Genomic DNA, 1,359 nt, shown 5'->3' on the forward strand with positions numbered 1-1,359 from the left:
AAAATAAAATTTTTATTCTATTTTTGATTGATAAATTGAAACACAATAGTATATACTGACACAACTTTGTCCTTTCATGGCATAAGTATTTGAAGTAAAGTAAATTATACACCAACACATTACATTTTGGTGACATAAATAATATGTTTTTGCCAAAAAATTCATTCCATACTGGCACAACTTTTAATGTGCCGGTATAGACTAAAAATAATATATTTTTATTAAAGGTTATAAAAATTCTGAATTGGCATAACTTTAGTTTTATTAAAATGTGCCGGTATTCCACGTACAAGCAACACAAACATACCGAAAGTCAGCGGCATACTAAATATGTGACGGTATAATGCTACCCTTCGAGAGAAATGGTAGGAAATATACTCGTAGTACAACACTATCTAGGGGATTCTATACAAATTTCCTTTATGCCGGTTTCGTTCAAATATAAAGTGAAATTTCGTGATTTTTAAGTAGTCGTTATTACAAAACACCATCTTCTGAAAATGTGCCACTATAGAACTCAGTGTGCGATATGTTTTAATAACGCACCCAATATCCATAACATTCCAATCTGAATAAAAATGTCTTCAGCTCCGATGATTTTAGGTATTCAATATACGAGAATAAGTTCGACGATGATAAACGAAAAAAAGCCCATTTATTATTCAGTATGTTGCAGAAATAAAAGTTCGTGTATCTCTTCACAGGCTGCGGAAAGCTAAAAAAGGTATATTTTAAAAGTTCCGTGTTCGGGAGTGGCTGCCAGTTTTTTTCCGCATTGTTCTGTTATGAAAGAGATAAAGTATATTGTCAGGTGGGATGAAAGGAAATTAAATAAGTCCGTAAAAGATGTACACTATTTATTCTGTTAATATACTTCATGACAAATGGTGCTTTGAACTTTTTTTTAGGTAGGTAGTGGGTAGTGGATACTTTTCTCTGTATTCTCTAACGGAATGCTTACTAGATAATATTATGCTTTATGAAGTAATTGTTTAGCATAAAACGTAATAGTCCACAGTACATCGTCCTTTTTCAAAAATTATTACAAAAGGAGGCCGCGCACTGAATCAGCTCGGACCGGTCGACTCGGAATGGTACGATCGGCAAAGTGTACCTGCGCACAGACTCGGTCACTTCGGCGTCCTCGGCATCGGCCCATCGGCAGTTTCATGTCAGCAACAGTGTGATATCTCTCCCGTTCCATCCCACCTTGTGGAGTATTGGGCGCTTATGCGTTTCTTGACCAAAAGTGTAAGATTTATGTCTGGCCAGGACAGCGCATCTTCTTTTGTTTTTATTCTCTGGATAAATTGTGAACTAATTCCCTCCACTCTCTTCTATCTTTTGCTCTCTTTTTAA

This window comes from Diabrotica virgifera, chromosome 1 (genome assembly GCF_917563875.1).
Source record: "Diabrotica virgifera virgifera chromosome 1, PGI_DIABVI_V3a".
Taxonomy (NCBI): domain Eukaryota; kingdom Metazoa; phylum Arthropoda; class Insecta; order Coleoptera; family Chrysomelidae; genus Diabrotica; species Diabrotica virgifera.